At 43.7% G+C, this 24,741-nt stretch overlaps 1 protein-coding gene across 1 annotated transcript in view; it reads right to left on the bottom strand.

Moving 5' to 3' along the window:
* Nucleotides 1–24,741, bottom strand: part of LOC143688281 (heparan sulfate glucosamine 3-O-sulfotransferase 3B1) — a 44,748-nt gene that overhangs the window by 18,171 nt on the left and 1,836 nt on the right. The window lies entirely within an intron of this gene.

Below are 24,741 nucleotides of genomic sequence, written 5' to 3'. Positions count from 1 at the left end.
AAAGGTCTTGAACTTGAATGATAAGCAAAAGCAAAATCAAGAGTGGTATAGGATCGATGTTCCTTATTTTACCTGTGAGACACAAGCAAAGCTGTAGGTGCATCTCGATTTTGAACTTTGGATCTCCTACCTCTGGTGACCAGAAATAACCCACACTTTCTCTGTTCAGATTAGTAGATTACAGTAGCTAACAATGAGGAAAATGGTTCTGCTTAACATTTATACCAATCATTATTTTATTTGTTAACTTTAGTTATTATGAAAGTTAGTTTGCATTCCCAAGTGATGGTGGGTTGAGATACTCCAAATGTGTCCTAAGAAGCAAGGAGAAGACAGACTAGAAATTTAAACTTAATATTTATCACGGGTGATTGAGGAATCAGTGATATGGCTTAATTATGTCTTGCTTATGGGAATGAGGGAGATGATTCTTTCCCTCAGGGAACCTATTGTTTATTTGGAGAGGAATTCCACACACTGTAAGTGAGCCAGTTGATACTGTATGCTCAGCTCAAAATGAGAAATATAGAAAAGCAGCACCCAGAGGATTGCCTCCGTCTTGACAAGTGATTCTCCCTTGAGCTAGACTCAGGGGCAGGTGAAAATGAAGAAGGTATGGAATCAAAAGGTACCTAAGTTTAGGATTCTGAACAAAACCTACTCAATGAGAAAGTGATTGGGCCATTTAGTCTGGCCCACAGAATTTTTTTTAATGCTTTTTTTTATTGTGAAATATAACATATACAAAACAGCAAACAATTTCAAAGTACATTGTAACAAGTGGTTATAGAACAGACTTCAGAGTTTGGTATGGGTTACAGTTCTGCAATTTCAGGTTTTTCCATCTAGCTAATCTGGAGGCTAAAGAAACATCAGTATGCTAATGCAGCAGTCATACTCATTTGTTAAATCCTATCTTCTCTGTTACAACCCCTCCTCGTTTGATCCTTCTCTTAATCTTTAGAGATACTTGGGCTCTGCCCATTCTAACTTTTTCATGATGAAAAGGAGTATTGACAATATGAGGCAGGAGGATGGAACTAGTTGATGCTCTTGGAGAGGCTGGCCCCTTTGGGTTTGGGGGCTTATCTGGCCTAGGAACCATCTAGAGGTTATAGGTTTTTGGAAAGTGAACTTAATGCGTGAAACTTTTGTGACTCTCCCATAGAGCCCTGGGTGTTCTTCAGAGTTCACAGGAATGATGTTGGTTAGAGTTTGGCTAATCATGGCAATCAGCCTTATCTGGCTGAAGCTTGCATTATGAGCAGCCTCCAGAATAGCCTCTCGACTCTATTTGAACTCTCTTAGTCACTGATATCTTATTTTGTTACATTTCGTTTTTCCCTTTGGGTCAGGAGGATGCTGTTGAACCCAGATCCCACGGTGCCAGTGGCCGGGATAATTTTTTGAGGAATCTTTGGAGATCAGGTTAGAAAGACAGATTTAAAAACAGACTGAGGTCGGCACCTGTCCACTCACTGCTCCCAGAAACACCCTTCTAAAAGTCAAATCTAGAAGCCTTTCAAGCTTCTCATAAAGATAAGTATAAAGTCCAAACTCCCTAGCAGGACACACAGCTTTCTCCAAGTGAATTTTAAATTCCTTCCTTGCTTCCTTTCCCGTGACTCCACCTAACTCTCCCTTTACCTCAGCTACAGGCAAGTACCTGCACTGACTAGAATGGGTTGTGAAATTTCTTGCCTCCCACAGACTCACCTCTTCTTGAAATATCCTTTTCTGGCCCTCTAACTTATAACAAACTTCTATTCTACTCATCACTTTTTTCAGGAAGCCTTTTCTGACCATGGCCCATGAACTAGCCTCAGTTGGGTTAGGAGCCCTTGTGCCCTTCTCTACAATCTCCACCCTCCTGAGAACAGCGCCCCCCCCAACCCCAACCCCCCTCCCCCCCACACACACACAGACACACACACAAAGGTATCATAACATTGATCCATCTGCTCTTACGGACCTCAAGGCATCTGAGGACCAGGCTGTGCCTTATCTGTGCCATGGCAAAAACAAATGGTTGTTGAACAAATGAAGGATTAGTGAATACATGAACAAGGGCTAGTCAGAATTTGGATTTGACCTCAGAGGTGATGAGAAGCCGCCAGGAATGGAGGAGGTGAGTGACACGAAAATGTAACAGAGAAATCAGGATTTAGGGGATGATTTTGATTACTGAATCATATAGATATTCCTTTTTTTCCTTCTTGGTATATTGAAATAGACAGAGGGAAATTCCTGAAATCTCTAAATTGTAACCCACCTGCCTTGATCTCCGATAATGATTGCATAGCCTTTATCTTCTACCCTGTGATTGTAAAAACCTTGTGACTAACCTTCATTTGTGCCCAGTTATCCAGTTTTTCAACTTAAGAGTCTTGTGATCACTAAAGACAACCCTAATGTTTGTCAATGAAGAGTCTTGGATCCGCTTGGAACTAAACCACCCCAAATCCGAAATTATCTTGATGACAGAGACTGGATCTAACAAAGCTGGACGTGTGCAATAGCTTAGACTCTAACCTACAAGTCACTTATACCTCATTCCTCCATTTTCTTACGTACATTTTGTGGCTAAGCATATTGTCCATCTGCGCATGCTCAATAATCGCCTCTAATTACATCATTTGGGGCCACTGTGCTCATTATCCTAAACCCTTCCATCTTTTCTCTAATAAAACTATCAGAATTACTGCAGTTCGGGGAGACATATTTTGGGCCAGTAGGCCATCTGCTCTCCTACTATGTGCTTAGTAATAAACTGTCTCTTTTTGAGTCTCAGGAATTGGTTATAAGTGCTTTGGGTAAAAGAATCCACAGCCTTTCTCTGGTAACAAAAATGCTGTATCAGGAATGGAGGAGCAGTATGTTACCCAGATTTGGGCTTTTAGCAGATTATAAACTCTGTGAGCCTACTGAAGACTGATAAGAAAATATAAAGAAATTTGGAATTAGCAAAAAAGATGACTGGGTGTCTTCAATGGAAACAGGAAACAGGCCCTTCTGGTTATCTGATTCTAGCCTTTTATTGTCTTTGAGATATTTTGCAACTCTGTAAATGAGAGATAAGTGATTGCAAGATAATTCTCAGCCAGACATGCAAATGAATTCTTTCTGTTAGAGGTTCTACTGACCTCCCTATGCAACTCTTAGCCCACGGAAAAAGTCTGTCAATTCATTCAACACTCTTTTACACCAAGCAAGTTTATGTTCCTTTTACTTCTCTTTTGAACCAATTTAGGTAATGTCTTCCCTCATTAAAAGTGAGCAAGACTAAATCTTTAAAATGGGCTCATTTTGTATGGATATGCTTTCACCTTTTTCTTTTCTTTTTCTTTTTCTTGAAAGTTATCCTTTAACAAAAAGGCTGAATTACCTAACTGCATGCTCCTGGTAAGGTCTTTATCTATGCCAGAAGCACTGGGCCATCTGCCCATCAGCCCTCTTTATGCAAGACCCCCTCTTGGTACCCCAAACAGTTGAACTTTCTTTTGCGTGAACATCTTGTTTTGTGATTTGTGTAATGGATGTTTGCTTTTTTTGTGAAGATGCTAGAAAGCTGAAAATAGGGTCCATGGCCATTTGAAAGATATTTCTAAAGGCTAATTTTCACCTCCATTTAAGTCCCTACAATTGTTTTTTTATTTGTTTCCTTATATCATTTTTAAACAACGCGAATCCTTTTTAAACAAGGGAGATAAATGAAAATGCATAGACCTGAATGTGGGAAGGGGGTGGTGGGAATGAAAAAAAAAGGGCAGGTAATTCACAAACATTTTAAAGAAAGAAAAAAAGAGAAGCTGGTAGCAGCTTAGATGGGAGGAAAGGAGGAGTGGGGGCGGGGCAAAGAGCTCCCTCAGTTTTAAGATTGGGGATATGACACTAATGTGTCCTAAATTTATCTACATAAGTAGCAGCTTTCCACCTCCTTTTCAGGATGGGGGACAAGAAGCAGTATGTGGGTGTTCATCCAAGAAATGTCTTAAACAACTATGGATTGAGTGTTCTGTGTCCTCATGTAAAAACAAATAGAAATTGAGCAAAGGCAAGCACCACCCCAGATTCTAGATTAGAAAGGATCCCTGGGTCCAGGGTCAGCCAGGGCCAGTCCGCCCAGAACAATAGCTGTCTCTCCGAGATGGTAACTCACTGACAAACCAAATAAAGGCCTTTAAACTATTACTTTTCCCTCACTTTCAAATCCCAGGGCTGGGAACACACAGCAGTAAGCCCATAAGCAAACACCACTTAAAGAAGAGAATAAGAGATGTGCTCTGTATTACCCCATTAGCACGTTTTCAAAATTAATCAAGCTCACATCTTTCTAGGACAAAGTTTGCCCTGGTGTGCTAAAGGCACATGGATTAACTTGTCACTTGGAGGCAGTCAGGAAGGCCAGGTACCAAACTGAGGCTTAACAGGAATGGAATCCATTAACTGTGAAGAAGCCCTAGAGTTCGTGCTGGAACCAGTTTAGACTCCTTCTAAGTGTTTCCCACACAGTTAATATGAAGATGTCTTAATGAATCGGGAATTCGGAGAGATTTCTTTATGAGAACAGTCTGCCACTTGTCCAAGGAAGGACACCCTTTCCTGGGTCCCTCTATCCTCTGAAGATAGACAGATCCCCCCTTCTTCAGAACAGAAAGGGGACTTGGTCTATATGGACTTCAAAGAAGGTATGTAAATCCCACAGGGAAGTACCCAGAAAGCAGAACTCTTCAGCTCTTGGGTTTGCAGAGACCCTAAGAAACAGGATGCATCCTGGCTGCAGCAAAAGTCACATGGCTACATAAACACAGACCTCCATCCACGCTCCAGGGGCTTCAGAGGCTCCTGACTCCCACCCAGAGACCCAGACTAAGAGCTTCTGACACAGCACAAGAGCAACCAGTCAGATGTTCTACCAGTAAAAAGATTTGGTTGACATGTGTTGGAGATTGAAACATGTCCCCCATAGAAGACAAGGTCAAATTCCAAGCCTTGACTCTGTGGGTGTGGACCCACCTGTAAATAGGACTTTTGAAGATGTTATTAGTTAAGGTGAGGCCACATTGAATGAGGATGGGCCTTAATCCAATTTGGTGGAGTCCATAGAAGCAAAGGAAACTGGACAGAGAAATAGAAGCCAGAAAAGGGAAAGAGATTGCCATGTGATAATGGCAAAAATGCATCTGCAAGCCAAGGAACCTTCAGGATTGCTCACAAGCCAGCACCAGGACACTTGAAACCGCGGGTGAAAGCATGGTCTACATATTCCTCAATGTTGGAATTCTAACCTCCAAACTGTGAGCCAATAAATCCCTGTTGTATAAACTGACCAGCCTGTGGTTTTTGTCATGACTGCCTTGGCAAACTAAGACAACATGGTTTGTGTTTAAGGAACTCAGTACAAGGGGCTTTTCTAAAGTCCATCCATGTGTGAAGTTAGCATCACATTTAGAGCCCATGAGCTCTGCCTGCCATCCAGATGCTTTTCCTGGACCACCTGTGAATGTGCTATGCCCTTATATTTTATTAAGCATTAAAATGATGAGCTGGCATAAAAATGGGTCTGCCCAATGTTGGAAGCTCACAAGACAGTGCAACAGAAAAATGTTTGCCTCTTGTAAAGAATAAAGAAGCTTTCTTTTATCAGGAGATGGTTCTTTCTCCACCTTGGCCATCATGATGCCAACTCTGAGACGTGCATAGTACTTTACAGACATCCATGATCTCATTGGTGCCTCATAATCATCCTCTAATGGGGGGTGTTCCCTCCATCTTAAAGTTGGGGACAGTGAGGCCCTGAGCGAGGCAAGGCTGAGGGGAATAAGGTCTAACATTGGGTATTGGCAGACCAGGGACTCGGATTCCAGAAGGTTAAACTGCATATCTCATTTTCATCTCAATTCTCTACATTTCTAAGAACTACAGGATCAAAATGCAAAATACCATAATCATCCCACCTCTGAGCAAGAGTCACTCACCTTTCTTCCTGAGGTTTCTACCTTCTTTCCCTTCCTTTTGACAATAGCAAAAATTTAAAAGGTTCTGGTTTTAAATTAGTTTCTCTAAATATAAATTGTCTCAAATAGTTTTTGGAGTTATCAGGGTATATGTTATAAAGAAATACACAGCCATCTTTATAAGATTTACTGGTTCCCTGCACTTCTGCCCTGATGCCTTGATTTTAGGAATTCATTTTTCACTCAACCTTAGTGAAAAATATTATCACAAACCTGAAAATAATCCAATCAGGCTGCCAAAAACTTGAGTCCTAATTCCTCTGGCACAATTGCTGTTCTTTACTGCATGTTCTAGCCCTTATCTTTCAAATGTATCAGTGTTCTACGAAAGGAAAATCACGCTTGCCCCAAATCTCGAGATCAATATAACACACCAGAGTTGCTCAACGCAGCTGGCCCAAAAGGCTGTGCAGGAGATCCCATTCCAGCTGCAGGGAAGGAGGAAACTGGAATTTCACAATGTGCTTTATGGGTAAACATGGACAGAAGAGCTGACCTGAGCTTCTACCTGCCCTTTCAATAAAACAAGCATGTGAGAGTAAAGCTTTGGTTCTAAATGCTCCAAGGTCAGGTGTCACTGCTCAATCTATCTTTAGAAGAGGAATATACATGAAGCTGCACCAAGGTGAAAAACCTCTCCAACCAAGAAATAAACAGGCTAATAAATTGTCACTGCTAAGCCACTGAGCCCAGGAACAAGAATCAATCCAAATAGACTGCCTCCTCTTCTAGCTCATTAACTATTTGAGATTACCCTCATATGGGGAGTAGCCTCTCTGCTGGAAATTAAATTAGTCTCCCTATAAGCCAAGAATGTAGAGTGGAAAGTGTCTGATGAGCAATCCTGGGGAAAAACTCTCCACCACCAAAGGCTCAACCAAACGCCATCCTCTGTCCTCATGTCCTCCCAACTGCGCTCTTCCTTGCAATTTCTCTTTTCAACCACCACAAAGGAGACAAGAGACTTTCTTATTTTGTTTCTCCGATCTAAATAGTGTAAACTGGGGCTGCTCCTGGTAAAATGACAAAGAAGATGGCTTAATGAGATGCAATGATCAGAAATCTAGCATTTGGAGACAAGTTTGTGTAAGGAATGTTCAGATTAGAAAGAAAGGGAAGGGGTGGGTGGAGAGAAAGAAATGGAAGAAGGTAGAGGGAAATGGAGAGAGATGGGGAAAATGGAGGGAAGAGAGAGAGTGTGCAACAGAACAAATACATAGTTACCCACCACCACCCTTGCAAAAGGTCTCTGCAGAGGAATAAACTCCAGGAAGAAGGGCAGGAGGCACTAATTGTACATTCAAAACAGGTGTGTGCCTGCACAGCCACCTCTTCATTACTGGTCTGGCATTTTTGGCACTCGCAGCCCGGGCCCTGCGCAACTTCTAAGAACACTGGAAACGGCGCCCACGAGCTGTTCCTGTTGTAGGTCCAAAGAGCTGAGAAGTGGAGTTTCTAATTACATGGCTTTACTCTAATGAAAGACTATCCGGACAAAGAAAAAGCAGCCAGCTTAGAGGACATGGATCCCAGAGCACATCTTGAGAGGCTCTCTAGCACCTGCCTATTTTTTTTTTTTACCCTGGATGGCATTTTTTCTGACCACCCACAAAAGCAATTCCTGTTACAACACTTAATCAATGGCATCTTGTAAGTCTCACTCCAAATTGAAGCACTTGGGGGAGGGGGGAAGGAGCTCAAGATGGTCTGTACCAGTTACTCTTTGAAGTGATTTGTTTAAGGTTCACTCATAAAAGACATCAGATGCTGTCTAATTTCTCTTCTACTTTTCCAGGCTTCTCCTCTGTTGGTTATTCCCTGTATCTGCTACACTTTCACATGTTAAACTTCCTTGCCTATTCCTTCTGTGAAGGAGATTCCCTTCCCCACTTGATCTACAGACAAACTCCTATTCATACATCAAAACCTTCCTCGGTGTCACTTCCTCTTGGAAGCCTTCAAAGTTAAGATCCTGCCCCATGTAGTCATTTCATCTTTAGACTTCTACTCTCACTCTCTACAGTTAAACTCCACAAAGCAGTTGAAGTCTTTCTAAAAAGTAGGTCAGGCTCTGTCCCTCTGCTTCACAGAGTCCCCCACTGGTCCCTGCACAGTTGGGACAAACCATCCCATGGCTCACAAGCCTGCTTCCTCCTCCCCGACCTTCTTCATCCCCCTACCCCCACATCCCATCACCAACCTCCTCTCGCTGAGACATGTTCCCATCCTATGCCCTGGATCTTCAGCATTCTTCCATCCCTTCCCTTCACTCAGCTCACTGTTCACGATCGTCTTTGAAAAAGGCCCCTGTGACCTCCCACCCAATCTAGCCTTTCTCTCACCGTAACTCTCTCCTCCCTCACTCTGTTTTAATTTTCTTCATGGCTTTTATCACTAGGTGGCATTATATTGTTATTAGTTTGCTTCTTTGCTTACTGTCCATCTCCTCCCTGCTAGAAAGTAAGCTACCGGAGGGCAGGAACAGTGCTAACAGAACAGGCACTAAATGAATAAATATTTGAGTCTCCAGAGCCTAGCATAGAGGAGATGCTCAAAAAGTTTATCAAATCACTATCTTGCAATGATAAAGAGCAAAACTATAATCAATGGGTATTGAAATACAGAGTAACCAAAAGTGAACTTAAGTCGGTTCAATTCTTGCCCTTTCTCTGTCCCCACTGCTGGTTTTAGAATGGATATAGGGTTCGGGGACTTCCCTAATGCCGGCTTCCTCCAGAAGGATGCATGGTGCCTGTCCTCCCAATATATGCCACTGAGTAAATGGGAGCCAAAGGATTTAAAAATTGAGACAAAACAGCCCCAAACCCCAATTAGGATGTAACTGACAAGTGATCAACAGCTAGAACATTTTCTATGTAAGCCCATGTTTAACATAATAGTGCCAATGGGTAGAACCTAAGCCTACTGCCAACACTGTGCATCACTTGGGGAGTATCTTTACCTGCAGCTCAGACTGCTGATGTCTGCTAGTGCCCTCCAACCCACCTTGAGCTTCTGGGACCCATAATCCCCTTGCCACATCTGGGGACACATCAACCAGAAATGACTCGTGCCAATAGGTGACACTCACTTGTACTGCCCATCCCTCGCAAAAGCAGCATCTGGGTGAGGTAAGGTGACTTTGATCAAATTCTTAGAGTGAATGAAAGCACAAGTCTCAAGGACTGGCACATCTGCTTCCTGGCAAATGCTCTTTGCAGATCCCAGAAAGTCATGAGCCCCTTCTGCTCCTTTGTGACATGCTACCCCTGCCCTAAATGCTTTATCTGCTTTGTTGGACGGTCGACTGGCAAACTGCAATCCATGTTCAAAGCCCAGCTTAAAGTGGCTTCCTACTCCCGCAGCATTTCTCACTGTCTTCTCTATTCTCTCCAACCTCCGCTCCTCGACCAAGACATGAGCTCAAAGCTTGAGGACTCTGCCAAAGGCTTGTCCCTCTTATTTTCCAAGTGGCTTGCACACTGCTTGTCCCCCTATAAGTGTTGCAGAACTGACAGATGAAATCACGAATGCATGAATGAATGAGCAAATGCTAGACACCCCATCATCCCAATACTTGTGCCATCTAATGCCTGGCTCGTGCACAGGCAGTAAGGCTGACTCTTCACTGCCTGATTTTCACGAGGTCCCACAGAAAGAGAAAGTGGGTATTAAATATCCCTTTAAGAGATAGGTAACTTTACATAGGAACGGAAATGTGATAAGAATGAAAAGCTAGTCAAGTCTGTGCAATAGAGGACTCTGCTCTGGTGTGAAACTGCTCACCTCCAGACCCTGTGAAATGCCCTTGGCCAAACACCTCCTCCCTGAGCGAGGGCTGGGGGCAGAGGTGAGGAGCCAATCCAAACAGGTGTTACAATTTCACCAACTGCGAGGGGTATCAGGAGATAATACGATCATTGTAGCAAGTTGAGAGTGCTTGGAGGGGAAACCCAGAGCCTCATGTAACTTAAGTTTTGTGAAAACAGGTAAATCAATCCCCCGTCTCCCTCTGTTAAAAGGTTCCACTTGCTTCCCTTCCCACTGACACCTAATCTGAAACTTTCCTTTGTTGCTGGTGCTGTGTGACTATAGAACAATTTCAAGTGTTCCACTTGGCCCCAGATGCAACAAGAGAAAATGCAATTTTTTTTAAAGAGATTGGCTTTGTTTTCCACTCAAGGCTGCCAATATTTATCTGTGGTTCCCTCATTGTTTAGTAAGGGCCTCAACATGAGGTTCCGAGTCACCTTAGTGCTGCACGATAAAATATACACAGACCCCAGGAGCTACACTGTGCACAGGCAGAGTGGAAAAAAGCTTTGGCTTTTCCAACACCATCAAACAGTTTGCTCCATAAACACCACTGAGACAGTGCACTTACCTCTGAAAACAGACATAAGCTTCTTGGAGGACAGCTGAACCTGCAATTAGCCTGTTTCGGGGAGAAAGGCAAGTGGAAGCCTACTAAAGAAGTTTACAGCAAGACCTGGCTTGAAATCCTGTTTCAAGCAATCATGTTTGCCCTTGGCCTTGGCCTCAGCACTTTCTGCACAGGATCCTTGATTTATCATAACTCCGTTTCTCATTCTTTACTTCTTTTTCCTCTGAGGAGTAAAGGGGGATGTGGAGTTTGTAATTCAGGCAGTAGGAAGGGGTGGCCTGCTCCGTGGGGTAAAAATGAAAAGAAGACAGGATGGGGGGGCAAATTCTTAAAACTTCAAGAAACCATGGAGACTTGCTATTCTCACCCTAACTCTAAATGAGCATTCAGACGAATGCCACTCCTTGACATATAAGGTAGTGTTGAATGAAGCGGCTTCTGCACTTAAGGGAAATGCTAGGTTAAACAAAATTTAAAGGATTTTCATTTTAGTCTTTCAAATACACTCCTTCTCAGGGCCTTTAACATGCTAACATGGAACCTTTTTTTCACACATCGCCTATTAATCTTGTCCAAACTCCTTGGCCACTGAAAAAAATTAGGACAGTGCTTTGCAAAGTGTGGTCTGCAGACTTCCTGCAAGCTATTACAGGTTCTCAAGGATATAAATACAAACCCCAAGAGAAAGGATTTAAAAGCTCTGAGAACAACTTGACCTTGCCGCGACATCCAGGGCTGTGGTGAGGGCACTGGACAGGGTATAGACCAGGGTGGGTGTCGCAAACCAAGTGGCAGGAAGCACCTGGCGGGAGATGTGCCCTGGCATGTGCAGCCGGACCATACATCTGTCTACATGGGACTGGAAACAAAATCGATCCTTCCCTGAGTTGCAGAGCACTAGTTTAGGAATCACCAAGGGGCCCAATTTCTACCGTATACTTACTGGTATTGACCTGCAGAGAGAGAAAATGACTTGCCTAAGGTCACCAAGTGTCAGCAGGTAAGGGCTGAGCCTGAAGGTTGCCGACTTCGGGGCCTGATGGAAGGAGGTCCAGTTAAAGAATCAGGACAATGACAGTTTAGAGAAGCACGCCACGGAAGACAATTTTTTTGGTAGCGATTCTGTCTTTAAATGGCATCCAGCTGGCAGATCTCCAGGCAGTCCCTCCTAGGATCCCCCAAAAGTGTAAAAGGGAAACCAAGTCACACAGAAGAGCTAATGTCAAAATCTGGAAGAATTTCCATGATTTGAACTGGATTAAGCAAACTCAACCCTGAAATAATACCTTCCTGAAAAAAAAGGTAGGGAAGCACTGCCTGGCAGTGACCCAGACTTAGGTTGAGGGAGGTAACAAATGAGTCAGGCTGGTCAAGTTTGAGAACAGAGCAGAGTGAGTGGAGCCTGCAGCCAGTAGGAGAAAATAAACATGTCCTCTATCTCCCCAGCACAGTTGGCCCCTAGCCCCAGCCAGGTGGTGCCATGTAAGGCAAAGTCCATTTCTGTCAGAACTTTTATGAAGGAGGAAGAAAATCTGAATTTCTATGTGAAAGCTCCCAATCTGTAAATATTGGAAATGAATTTCCATGCTTAAAAAATCCTATGAATAGTCACTCTCTGATTTCATTTGCATTATGATTGTTTTAAAAAAAGACAAAATGAATCCATGGGGATAAAGGTAGGACAGTGGTATTCTTTGGGTGTGGACAGTGACTGGAGGGGATACGGGGGGCTTCTGGGGTTCGTGGACTACTGTTTCTTAATCTTGGCACTTATATCAGGCATGTATGCATTGTGAAAATTCATCAGGCACACACTTCTGATGGGTACACTTTATTACAGGTATGTTTACAGGTATGGTGATTGTTGAAACTGGGCAGTGAGTACTTGGGAATTCACTGTTCTACTGTGTCAATTTTTAAAATGAAACTTTTGCTTTTTTTCTATAACAAGAAGTCTTTTCTAAAAATCATGCCCTATAACAGCAAGTATGTTTGTTGGGATGTTAGTTCATGATCTGGAGTCTACTCCAATGTGAAAATTGGAGAGCCAGTACTCAAACCTGCAGGCTGTGAGATGACCAGAAAATATGTTTGCTTCTCTCTTGCTCTCCTATATTTTTTTAACATCTAACTGAAGCCACGTCCATAACACAAATGGGCAGGAAGTTGAGGGGAGTAGAGACAGGGAGATGAAAAATGAGACTGGTAGTATCAAGCTGTGCTTAGAGAGAAGATTTGTCTCAAAAGGAGAGACAAGGACACTGATAGTAGCTGAACATCCTGGAATTCCTGTTTTTTATGGTCTATCTCAGTTCTGACTACAAGCCTGGGAGTTCAGGAAAAGATGTGCAATTATCAAGCAGAGATAGAAAAAAGTCTACAAGGGAGAAGTGGGCTGAGAACCATAGTTTAGCCTGCTACAAAGCAAAGCAGTAGAAATGAAGTGAAAACTTGCATGTGACACAAGGAGGGGGAGTATCAGACTAAGGGAATCCATGTAATGGGCACACACAGATCAAACCCACCTCATTTTTTTTTTGACAAATAAGAAAACACACAGGCATGTGCACACACAGTCTAGAAGGAAAAGACAGTGAGTACAGTGGGGGGAAAAGTATAGCATTTGGAAGATGTGATTATACCTCTAAAACTAACCAATGCTAAAAAAGTTAAGCAAACTTCATATAGCACAAAGAAGCAAAACTGACCTCCATGTAACAGGGACAGAAAGCCACACGGCTCATAACAGGCTGAGACGAAAAAGAAGATGGAAATGATAAGGATGTCAAGGAAAACACAAGAGTAGAGCTCCAATTCCAGAGGGGAGCTGGGAGTGGGAGTTTTAAAAAGAGCACAAAAATAGTAAAAGAAGTAATATGGAGGATAAAATCAAGAAGTAATCCTAGGCTACAGAAAAAAGGGAAAAGAATGACAGAGTTATGGAAGATAGAGACTAGTGATCCAACACCTGAACAACTGGTGTCTAAAATGAAAAATCAAAAGAAATGGGACAGAAGCAATAACCACAGATGTCATGAAAGAAAACATTCCTAAACTGTAGAAAGTCCAGGTATGGAAGAAGATTAAAAAGTGTATTTTTTTTTAGTTAACTATAGGAAATATAGTTGAATAGTTGCATAGTCTTTCTCTGAGTCATGAAGGTAGATTTTGAACTTTTTTCCAATAGAGAAATTCTGAGCAAACAGCCCCTTAAGCCAAAAACTAAAATAATATTTTTAACTCGTATGACAAAGGGTTAGTATCCCTAATATATAAACACTCTTACAAATCAAAAAGACAAAGAACACCATTAATTAAAAATGGAGATTCACAAGAAAACAGACGGCCCATGAGCATATGAATACAAGTTTGACCTCAACAGAAGCCAAAGAAATAAAAATGAGATACAAGTTTTCACTTCTCAAATTGGCAAATAGTATTGATGTTAGCATACACTGCTTTTGAGGGTGTAGGTTTGTATCCTTTTGAAGGTATTCTGATATTCTGTATCACAAACTTTCAAATTGTATATGCACCCTTACCCAGCATTTGCAATTTTTATATTACCCAAATTAACCATAGCACTATTTTAACAGGTTAAAATTGCAGACAATCCGAACTTTTTTTTTAAAGGAGGTTGATTAAGCAAATCACAATCTAGACAGGGAATGCAATACTATGAAATTAATGAAAACAATGTGGTAGGAGAATATATAATCACATGGGAAGAAATTAAAATGGATGCTCATGATTCTGGAGCCAAAATGTCAAAGTTATGTTTCTGTAACACTTTGGTGTTAAGATTATAGTGATTTTACTTTCCTCTTTTTGTTCACCATGTGCATTCTTAAATACTCCGTGGTGACATGTCTGATCCTTCTACTGAGGGCCAAATACAGTATGTTATACAAAAGGAGAAAAAATGATGATGGGCAGAATTAAGTGACAGAGAAGAGGTCAAAAAAAAGTTCAATATAATTTACTTTTTCAAGTGCCATGAAAAATTTAAAAAGATAAGGAAGTATAATGGTAGTTGCAAGTCCTACAATAAAGGAAGCTACATTGGTGCTGAGTACCTACCACTTACTGGGTGCCTGAGCCAAGGAAAGAATATAAAATAAGATGGTTCATGGAAGGGGAAGCAGTGTCAAAGGAGAGTGTATTTCTGACACAGTAAACTTTAAAAAATTGTTTTTAATTAAAAAAATTCTGAACAAACACTCCCCTTTCCCCCTTCCCCCATCCCCCAGTAGTCTCTAATCTACTTTCTACACCTACAAATTTGCTATTTTTAGTCATCTCTCATAGGTCCTGTGATACAATATGTGCCCTTAAGTCCCTTGCTGACTTAACTAAGCATAATCTTTTCTAGGTTCTTCCATATGGCAAGTTGCAGAACTGCCTTCCTTTTTATGACTGAATAATATTCCACTGTACATATTATATGCCATATTGTGTTTATCCATTCATCTTTTTTTTTTTTTTTTTTTTTTTTTTTTTTTTTTAAAGAGAGAGGGAGGAAAGGAAGGAAAGAAAGACAGAGAAGGAAGGAAGGATGGAAGGAAGGAAGGGAGGAAGAAAGGGAAACATTTTCTTATTTTATTATATTTTGTTTGTTTGTTTGTTTTTTACATGGGCTGGGGCCGGGAATCGAACCGGGGTCCTCCGGCATGGCAGGCAAGCGCTCTTGCCCGCTGAGCCACCGCGGCCCGCCCCCATTCATCTTTTGATGGGGACAGAGGAATCTTTTATTAGAAAGCACAAGAGGCAGATAGAAAGGAGGAAGGAAGCTTTGGAAAAACAACACAACTCCCCCTTTGCAATGATGGAGGGAAATCTTGGGGAAGGTATGAAGCAAGGCCACATGGAGAAGTGGTTAAGAGAGGTATCCAAGCAGGTACTGCATTCCCTCTGGCCTTTCTCCCCACCAGGATGGAAGTTACCGGACCTCGGAGAGAGAGGATGTCACCCAGAAGGGCTGAGGTGTGCATCGGGTCTTGGCATGGGTTACGGGTGTCAAGCAATACGGAGGAATGGCCAAGTTCTTGGTGGAGGCATTGACTTAGGATCCAGGTCTGCTCTAGAGGGGACTTTCTCCTGCCACTGCTCAGGGCAGTAGACAACAGTGTGCTGCACAGATTGGGGTGAGGTTGTTTGGGGGTGCCAGATGATCCAGAGGGGAGCAGTGGGCCCCAGTCTGTGGGTGGGAAGGGTATCAATGTGATCTCCAGAACTAAGACTCTGAGCCCTGTGGTCACAGTGAACAGCTCAAAGAAGCAGGAGGAAAAGGCAGGTTGGTCCATGAGAAAGTGGAAGGTGCCTGCGGTCAGAGAAGGGGAAGCCAAGGTACAGACCTGAGAACTTGAGCAAAGGGCAAATGGATGATGTTCAAGTGGCCTGCTGGTGCCCAGATGCCATGGGTGAGGACTGAGACCATCAATGCAGGTGAAGGTATGGCAGAGATGGTGTTGAGGAGGGAATGAAAGGGAATTCTCCTGTCCAAAAAAAAAGAGAAAAGGGATGATCATGGGGCTACTTTTACAGGGAACAGTCAATGTCTTTGGGGGCAAGAAACCACAGAAAAGATGGCTAAAACCATCAAGAAGCAACAGCATATCAAATTTCATCATGGGTAGAACCTGGAAATTGCTGAGTTTGAAGGGACCTCCAGGAGGTGCAGTCCTTTCTTTGGGTTCATGAGGCTGAGCCATCTACAGATACAGCTGCATGACCTTTGGCAACCTCTGTGGGCTTCCTCTGGAAATCCTCTGTAAAATGAGGGAAATCACGCCAGAAGGATGGCTTCTAAAGTTAGCAAGTGCCCACCCACTCCCCTGCCCAGGGAGCACTGGCTCCCGAAGGCTAACTTTTCTTCCTGTTGCATCACACGGTATCTGACACACCTCCCCTTCTCCCTACCCCCTTTTGCTCTCTTTGGAAAGCTCCTGGAAAAGTAAAGCACAAAATCAGATTTATTGATTTTTGCTATTTTATCTCATACATCCTCTTCTCCTTAAAGTGATTTTAAATGTATAAGTACTTCGGCAAGACTGATGCTTTGTTTTTCTTTTTCCTTTTTCAATCAGTGCTTAAGTCGCTTTGAGACCATTTGGAGCCTGGCGATGGCCCCTCAAAGACAATTCTTATCTGTTGCACTTTCTCAAAACCTTGCATAACACTTGATAAAAAAAGAAAGTGCTCAATGTAAGTGCTTTGTTAAATGAATGAAAATATATGTATATATAAACAGGATTTATAAGAATGTAGCATTCATTTATGAAAGAACAGACTTAAAATGTTCTCCTTTCTCTTCCCCATAAAATCTTCCAAGTCCATAATCAGCTTCCTTACCTTCCTCTCTATGTAGCCTTCCCCACAACCCCCCTCCCCCCACATTCATCCACTCTTGGCGCTCCTGTAAAAGCTCTTTGGTGGGAACAGGATGTTCACTTCTTTGTGTATCTGTGTTAACTGGCTGCACTCACATATGCTGAGTGCCTGGAGACTCTGGAACGATCTGACCCGGTTGCAACAGAGAGCAGCTCAACAGCACATCAAGGAAACCTGTCAGGCCAAGCCAAGGAGGCGTTTCCAGCTAGGGAGGTAGGGGAGGGGAGAGAGGGAGGTGGTACCTGCAAGGAGCTGGAGGTAAACTGCAGCTCTCTGATTGTGTTCTGGGCGGTGGCCAAGGGAGACCGTGCTTTAGGTATGGACTCAATTCCTTCAGCAGCAATGATCAACGCCCTATGTGAGCGTCCTACCCTTTTAATACTACCTTCTCCTGCACCTCCAAAAAAGAAAAAAAGATCCAGAAAAAAAAGGTTGCCTTATCCAAATCCATAACAGAATTCTCAGTACAGTGGTATAAGGCCGCCTATCCTGAGAGGTGAGTGGTGGAAGCTTTCACTGACCCAAGGGTTGGGCAGCGCAGGACGGTGACATGTTAGTCCCCGGAAATTTCACCTGCAGGCTCACAGAGGAGGCCACTAGGAGGTTACCCAAGTTCAGCCCCTGCTTGGGGCAGGGGACAGCTGCACGATGGCTGGGACCAGGGCGGAGGGAGGGAGGGTGAACAGGGAGAAGGAGATAGGGGGATTTGGGGAGCAGCAGAAAAGGTGCTGGGAAAGAGGACAGGAGGGATTGAAGAGAGTCATTTGCCTTTTCCTTCCCCCCTCTCCTTTCTAATCAAGTCTTCCACACCGTTTCACTTCGTCCACTTATTTAACCAGCCAGATTATGGAAATGAAGCTCTTTTTAGTTGTCTACCGAATTTTCAGAATCTCATTGGAGGCACCGATTATGGAAGCTGGCGCCCTGAGGATTATGCTATTCCCCACACCCCCAAAGAAAAAGAGGGAAAAGATCAAAGGAGAAGGTGGCGCTATAACAAAGATAGGATTTGACAAATGAGTATGAGTGCTGAATCACAGTGATATTTAGTCTCCAGTGTCACAGAGCAGCGAGAACTAAAAACTGAAATCTGTTCTATACCAATGGTTGCGTTGGGCTTTGAAATTTATTGCTTTTTAAAATATATGTTATTTTTCGGGGCGTGTTAGTTGGAGACTGAATCAGTTGATTCACTTCTTTGCGAGCTTGGCCCGGTTCCCCGCCCCAAAATGAGGGCTTTTAAATGGAAAGTTTCCTCCTCCCGCTCTAAATAATTCATTCGGGTCCGCATTCCTACCGGTCGCAATTTGAGGCAGAGGAATCTGTGCAGGACGGTTTAGAAAAGAGAGAGGAAGACAAAGAGAAAAAAGAAAGGGAGGGCGCACAGCGGATCCGCGATCACCCCACTCCAAAAGTCAGCGGGTGCAGAACCAATTGAGCGGCACCGAATCGCTTCCCAGCAGCCGGGACCTCCCCGGCCCGGGCGGGGCGCGCTCCCTTCGCCCGCCCTCCTTCTGGGCAGGGCTTTTCGCGTGAGCGAGACGCCATTGGTCCCCTGGCATCCCCGCGGGGCCAATCAGCACTGGGACGGATCCCCCCGGCTCCGCCCACCCCCAGCGCCGGCAGTTCTGCCCGGCTCAGCCCAACAGGTGAGGCGGGAGCGCGCGGTTGGGCGCGTCACGTGGGGCCGAGCGCCATCTGTCTCCCCGGCTCGGCGGCCCTGGGGAGTGCTGGCTGGTCCCCCCCGGGCCGGCCGACCTTGGAGCCGTGCTCCGTGCAATTGGCAGCGCCCTCGACCACTTTCCAGGACGCCCCTCTAGCTGCTAGGAAGGAGCAGACACGTGGCATCGTCGAGGTCCTATTTGGAGCCGTGTTGGAGCAAGTTCTGTCACCGGACTTGAAAAGGGGAGGGGGGGTCTCTCCGTACCCCCTCCCCCCCCTTGCATTCATTACAGCAAGAATGTGCGTGACAAAATCTGCTTCTCACTTCTCTTCCCAATGTGTTTTCATCCTCCATAGCCTCATGTGGGCCCAAACAGTCTTCCAGCATTTTCTAGGTTTCTTAGCATGCGTACCCTTGGTAAGTGGTGTGAAGAAGAGACTTAGGAGGACACGGGAATTCTGAAACAATCGTGTGCCCCAAGTTGCTGGAACACACATGGAACTGTTCACATTCTAGTCAGAGGTGTTTAAAAGTGTTGATCCCGTGGTAAGAAATAATCTAGCCTCTACTGGGACGAATGCAACTTGAGGTTAAACCAGGGTCTTATTTTTACACGAAGAAAAATATTTTATCCCCATAATTTATCTGTTCTGTAATAAACGTATCGACTTCAAGTCGCCACGAATATAGGGATGTGTGTGCCTATGCGTACACACTCCTTTAATGTAGGGAGAAAATATAATTCCTCCTGTAACCAACTCCATCTCTGCAGATCCTAATTTTTGAAAACAGCACTCTTTGGGAGGCAAAGACTTTACAGAATAGATTTGCTATTTAAACAAGTTTGATCCAAGGGACAATGAAGTAAATTTTTTGAGTGGCCCAGTCATTTTGACTATTTTTAGAATTTTTCAAGTCACAGAAATGTGTATTTAAAAGAAGAATTTAAGATACAGCTACAGAAAAAGTAAATTAATATCATTCTTAACTATGTGCAAAGAAAACTATTAGTGAGCTTTATTAACATGAGCAGTATTTTACACATAGCCTCTTGGCTGCAAAGAAAATAATTTATCATCATGTTTTTAAACTTTTCTCCAAACATTACCTCTTGGTATGAAAAAAAAAAACAGAACTAAAAATCAACATACACTAACATCAATTTTGTTTGGTTTTGTTCTAGTTTAGGAGGAATATGGAGTCCTAGCAAGGTACTGTCTTAAATACGTTTTTTTCTCCTAAGTTTCATGCTATACTTAAATTTAGTTTTCAAAGATACCAGCATCTCATTTCTCTCCAGTCATTTGAGGTGGGCAGCACATTCTATTCTGTATCCTTGAAAATATGCCACATGATGGGGAATTCATTTTGCTGGGATTCCTGTAGATCCAGTGGCCTTAGAACTGAAGTTTTACTGTCTGAAATCATCCACTTTAAGGACTGAAGTAACCTTTTTTGGAAACTGACTCTATTCACAGCAAAAGAAATTCTCATTATGCTCTGCCTGTAGAGTGGACATTTTGTGCTTCTGTCAATCACCTTAATTTCCATGTTCATGGAGTGAGAACATAAAGTGTTTTTAAAAACAAACAAAAAAACTACTGACTTAGAAAGCAGTCGGTAAGCAGTTTTAGACGTGTATTTCAGTTCTGAAGATTTAAATAAATGCCACTTCCCTTTTCACGATACATTGTGTCTGTGTGTGTATCCTTTTAAAATTCCTGTACATTTTTAGTTCTAAATTTTGGAGATGCAAAGTGTCATCTTATATAATCAGGAAACCTTATGTCTTTCAACACGTTTTAAACAAAAAGGTAAATTAGTATACATATTTGGAATGAGGCTCTGTAACTGATTTTTCAAAAATCAAATATTTTAAAAGACCCCCCCAAAAAAAAAAACACCTGTGACATGTCAACAAATTTCAAGCAATCTAACCTGACTTGGAAAAATCTTTTTTATAAATATTAGTCTATATTCAATTATAAATTTTCAATAATTTAGTTCCATTAAAACAGCAAAATCTAGTTTAGTCAGCATTTAATTTCTAATTGTAATATTCGCTCTTGATAAGTACTTTTTTGAAGACATGGGCTGCAGACTGGTTTTTAGAGACCTGTTCAATAATAATGCATCATTTGAAAGATGATTAAGTGTTCATTTAATTTAATTCATACACTTCAGTGTTTTATTTATCTAAACCAAATCGGTTGCTATTAAATATTGACTATTTTATTAACTCAGAGCATCTGGGAAAACACTTATGATTAGGTTAATTTATGTTATATTTTCCCCTCAACTTGTAAAAGATTAATCAACCATTTTATGGTCTAATTTAGGTGCCTAATTAAAAACAGAGTTCAACAAATGCTTACACTGTCTTGCTAATAAATCTTGACAGCTTCCTAATGTGATGGTTTGTATTTCAAACTGTTGCATATAAATGTAGATTTTTGATCTTCACCCTAGTAGCTTGTAGGTGAGCTGAATATATTGCTGTAAATTCCAGGATTGAGAAAGTATAATTACCTCAAAAGGGATTATCCTCAATTTGATTTTATGTTAAATTTCCCTCAATGTAGACAGAAAGAGTCTTTGCCACTAGGTTTTTAGAGACAGACTCAGAAAATAGGCGGAAAAATAGTTTTCTCATCAGATATTAAATTTAAAATGTAGGAAAAGTTGCTATTTTCAGATAGTGTTCAAGAGAGATTTCTGAAGTTCCCCAGTTTTAGAATCTAATTCTAAAGACATTTGCCCAAAATGTTAGCTTTAATTGTCTTCTGGTTAAAAGGTGTGAGTTAAGTATTCAGTCTTGATTTGGAAACTGTACTTTAAAAAAAATGAGGAAATTCCAAGAAGTTTTGAAACATGTCACTTGACCCTATCTCCTCTCACACCTCCCAGTCTGAAAAAAGGCATATAGAGGGGAATAAATCTCATCCTTAGAAGAGTTAGTTATTCGCTAGGTTTTCTGAGTCTTTAGACTTGAGGGATATTTTGTCATTTTAATGACTCCTTTGATTTCTAAGTGTCCTGTGCAGAGAAATGAAGCTGCCCCAGTGATGGAATTATCCTTACTCTAGATAGAAACCAACTTGGGATTTAGTAAGTAGCCTGCTGTAGGGTTCATATTCTTTTAAAGCGAATGACAAAGTGAGCAATCTATAGTGAAGCCAGGGGAGGCACTGCAGAAAACTGTCAAACTCTTTAAAGCTAACTCTGGTTTGAACTCATCATATAGGACGAACAGCATGTTTTTGGTCCTGTGAGCCTGCGCTCTAGAGCAGGGCTTCCTAGGTTTGGTATATTAGCTTTGCCACTTTCAAGCTGTAAGACCTTGGGCAAGCTACTTAACCTTTCTATGCCTGTTTCCTCATCTGTGAGAGTGCCTACTTTGCAGGCTTGTAATGAGGATTAAATTTGTTAATCCTATAAAACTTGAAACAGTGACTGGCACACAGGGAAAACACTCAGTAAGTGTTAGCTGCCATCATTATTAAAGCACACGCACACACACAACACATGCAACTGTTTTTTTAATGTGGTCACAGCATTACAGTGTCAGCTAACTTCGTACAACCAGAAAGGGAAAGGAGAGTCAAGGGGGGAGGAGAAGTTTCTGCCAAAGTCAAAGGCATATTTCCACATCAAAAATAATCATCAGAAACTGTTTGGCTAACTTGATTCTCAAACTGAGGTCATCAAAATTTATGAAAACCTGTTATTCTGAGACATACCACTGCTTAAACCCCAAAGAGAAACTGACTATAGGATGCATGTATTTATTTCATTTTAGAACATAACTAGTTTAAATCAATATTCTGAGTCTAAATGTATGGGGTCAGTGCTTTCTCCATCTTTGCACTGAAGGTGAAATTTTCCTTCACCACAGCCCCATAATTCCCCCCCACCATCACACCCGTGGAAAAAAAGCTCCACCAGGTGGTCCTGACAAGCCATCCATGAGGTCCTCATTAGCATCTGTCTAGGATGCCTGATCCTTGTAAGAGCTGGATAATTACCTGGAAAGGCAAACCCAGAAGAGTCTTAAGCCCAGACTAAAATAAGCAGGGTCTAGGGAGACAGAACCTAGCAATTGGGTTTGATTTTGCAGTCCACTAAGAGGGCAGGAAAGCTCCCATCCTTCTGCCAGGGTCCTTCCCACCAGGACCCTCCTGTTGGGGCTGATGGTGTCTCCTTCTGCCAAGTGGAAGAACCTACAGTCGAATTCCGAGGCTCCTGCAAATTCATCCAGTCCCTGGACCCCTGATTAGGACACTTTCAGGTCTGTGGATCAGCCGGTTAAACCCATTAGGTTGGATTGGCCGGGTCACCGCCCACGCCTCGTTCCCAAAATTCACTTTGCTGATCCTTGCACTTAACTCTCCAGGCCCGAAGGTTTTTTTCTGTTTGTTTTTTTGTTTTGTCCTAAACGCCTCCGCCATCTCCCCTATCTCTCCTATTTTCCAGTTTGGGGGATTTGTTTTAACCATTTTTTCTAACTGCAGCTCTTTCTGGTTAATTATTATTTCCACTCTGATCCAATTGGCTGCTGTTGGCACCGACCTACCGGGAGAAACAACCCAGCAAACCCGCGGCGAGCAGCAGGGCTCGGCGGAGGCGCGAGAACTCTAGCAAGGGCGACCGGTGCTCCCTGGGCACCGGATTTTACGTAAAGCTCTCAGGGCCGCACGGCTCCTCCCGAGTGTGGACTGTTGAAAGTTAAAACGGTCGCCTTCAAAATAACTGTGAAGTCCGCACCGGAAATCCAGACTATTTTAAATTAATTCAACATTTTCAATTAAGCAAACGGCACTGAAAACATTTTTGCCCCCTCTTCTTAATGAAATCCACCAACCCTGAGGGCACGCCAGGCTCATGTGGGACGAGTTGGCGGCGTTTGCAGTTGAGTCTCCCCGCCGCCCGGTCAACGAGGTCACCGCTGCGGGCCCTGCGCCTCTCAGTCCCTACAGTCCGGCTCGCGGGTTGGGGGAGGTGGCTCGGAGGCTGACGAAGCTGCCGCCCCGCGCGACCCCCGGGCGCCCGTCCCGCGAGAGGCTCGAGGGCTGCGCTCCCCGCTGCAGGCTCGCGGCGAGCGTTTCCAGCGCGACTCGGTTCTTTTACAGCCTTTTGGAGACAATCAAAAGGAAGGTGGCAGGTGGAGCGCAGCCGCCTCGGAGACTGCGTGCATCTTCCTGTGGGGATTTCCACAGCCAGCCCCGGGTGTTTCTAAAATCCGCCCGGTATTCGGGGTTCACTTGTTTTCCTGCCAGTTCCTCCCAACCCGGTCCCAAGTGTGTCTGATCTCAGAAGATCCCGACCCGCCTCGGGGCTCTGGCGGCTTCCACCTGGAAGGGTGCTAGTTCCAACCTGCCATCCCCGGAAGAAGCCTCCTCCCGGGAGGCGGGGCGGTGGTGACAGAAGTAGCACCAATACAATAGATCGCAACGGCGAACAATTATGAAGGACCCCCAGGTGCCAGGCAGCGACCTACCACCATCTCGATTCCCCGCCCTGCTCCATCAAGGGCCAGCGTTACCCCCACTACACCGATGAGGGCACTGAGGCTCAAGGGACGCGCCAGCGGCCACAGCCAGGACTTGAGTCCCAGCGTCCGGCTGCAGAGCCCCGGTTCCTAACCACACGTGCCCACGGCCTGGAAACGGTGGGAAGGGTGACTGTCACGGGTGGCTAAGCCTTGAGAATTGGGCAACTCCTGACCATAATTAGATCATTAAAGACAATGGGGAAGGAGGTGGGGAAGGAGAAGGGCGAGGCTGGGAAGGGAGCGGTTTTAATCCTCTGGGTCAACCCCACATTCTCAGCGTTTGGTCCCTTTTATCCTTCATCCTCTCCCCTTCGCGAAAGGGGGTGGGGGCAGGGAGAGGGGTTCAGTCCGCTTCTCCCCTTTTGTTACCCGAATTCTCGATCATCTCAGGAACTGACTGGGCCTGGAGGGGGTGCTGGGGCCGTAGGGAGTCAGGCTTGCGAGGGCGGGAGAATGGCCGGAGAGAGAAGTGAGCACGGATGGCCAGGCCTGATCCTACACGAGGTTGCCGGAGGCCGAAGGCGCAGCCACCCACCACTTACTACGGGCTCAGTCATCTCAACAACTCACTCCAAAGACCACTGGCTGCGAGAGGGGGTGCAAGTTATCCTATTCTTTTGGAATAGGATCCACGACCCAACCCGAGCACGAAGTTTCTCGAATCCACGATATTGAGGCGATCCGCATTTCTCAACCCCCGCTCCCCAAATATTCTTTACGCCCGGATGTGCAAGAG

This window comes from Tamandua tetradactyla, chromosome 6 (genome assembly GCF_023851605.1).
Source record: "Tamandua tetradactyla isolate mTamTet1 chromosome 6, mTamTet1.pri, whole genome shotgun sequence".
NCBI lineage: Eukaryota > Metazoa > Chordata > Mammalia > Pilosa > Myrmecophagidae > Tamandua > Tamandua tetradactyla.
This window is presented reverse-complemented; position numbering and strand designations above follow the sequence as displayed.